The following is a 1,817-nucleotide window of genomic DNA, read 5'->3' as shown; positions in this document are numbered from 1 at the left end:
GCATTATGTATCTCTTTTTTGATCTCCCGCCTTCCATCTTCCCCGCTCTTTCTCTGATCTTCGTCCATTTTCCCTCCATTACACCCACTCTAAGTCTTTTCGCTACGCACCCTCACCACAGTTCACCCCTGCCTCCGCCAAAATATGGCAGTACCACATTTGTCTTATAACACTTTCATTAAAGCGGCCAGCTAGTAGTATCGTTAGCGCGTCGGACAAATTGCTTCGCAGCATATCTTTCGGCTCGTTAGGTTCTGGGTTCAACTTCCGTCCAGGTCGACTTTGCTTTTTATCCTTTTGTGGTTGACAAAATAAGTACCAGTTGAGTACTGGGGTCGATGCCATGGAGTTAGGTACCTTCTTAAAAATTGCCGAGTTTGTACTAATATTGAAAACCATTATTATGTTTCTATGAAGCATAATATGGGTTTATGTTGGTAGAATCGTTAGCATGCCGGACAAAATGCTTAGTGGCATTTAATCTGTCTTTACTTTCTGACTTCAAATTTCGCCAAGGTTGGCTTTACCTTTCATCCTTTCGGGTTTGATACAATAAGTACCAGTTGGACACTGGGGTCAATGTAATCGATTAGTCACCCCCACCCTGTCACACACAAAATTTCAGGTATTGTGCCTTTAATAGAAAAGATTATTATGCTTCAACGAATGTGGCGAGCTGGCAGAATCGTTTGCATACTGGACAAAATGCTTTGTGCAATTTTGTCTGTCTTACGTTCTGTGTTCAAATTTCGGCAAGGTTGGGTTTTACTTTTCATCCTTTCGGGTTCGATAAAAATAAGTACCATTTGAACACTGGAGTCGATATTACCGACTCATCCCCTCCTCGAAAATTACTACCCTTGTGGCGAAATTTGAAACCATTGTTACACTTCCATTAACATGGTGAGCTGACAGAATCGTTAGCACACCGAAGAAAATGCTTAGCGACATTTCGTCCGTTTTTATGTTATGTGTTCAAATTCTGCCGAGGTCGACATTACGTTTCATCATTTCGTGGTTATATGAAAAATGTACCAGTCAAGCATTGGTGTTGATGTTGTTATCAATCAACTTAATCCTTCCCCTGAAGTTGCTGATCTTGTCTTGTGTCTATAGCAGTACTCCGCAATCGGAATGCCGCTATACACAGGTGTGCCACGAGACGATGCCACGTGTACCGCAGTGTAACCTGAATATAATTTTTTCCCCCTATACTTTTAGTTATATTTTTAGTTGAGGTGTGCCGCCGAATTTTGAAAAGAATATAAGTGTACGGCAAGTGAAAAATTGTTGCGAAGCAATGGTCTACGTATTGTACACTTTTATTAAATGTTTATTCTGTTAATACTGCAAGCCAACAATGTATACGTGGGTAATTGACGCGTTGAACATAAAAGTTAGTCACCCACGTATAGATCGTTGGTTGGCCCTCTTCTCACCTGGTCATTCTCTATATTTCTCCTATCTTACACACCCCGACAGCACAGACACTTCAAATGCGTTCACGCAATCGGACATACACGAAGGCATTCACAGACGTAGAAAGAGATCCACATGTCCAGTTGCATAGATTAGACACAAACCACAAACAGAGAGAGACAGTCATGCATACTCATAGACTTTCATATATATATATGAAAGTCTATGAGAATTACTTAATACAGTTTTGAAGCGTCAAGGTGATTTTGTTTTTTAGAAAATTATTTTTCTAAAAAAATGTAACGAAATTTTTTTATCAGGATGTTAGTAACTTTTTTTAGGGAAGAAGTTAAGTTTTATGTGTGTGTGTGTGTGTGTGTGTGTGTGTGTGTGTGTGT

Source organism: Octopus bimaculoides, chromosome 11 (genome assembly GCF_001194135.2).
Source record: "Octopus bimaculoides isolate UCB-OBI-ISO-001 chromosome 11, ASM119413v2, whole genome shotgun sequence".
NCBI lineage: Eukaryota > Metazoa > Mollusca > Cephalopoda > Octopoda > Octopodidae > Octopus > Octopus bimaculoides.
Note: the sequence above shows the minus strand (reverse complement) of the source record.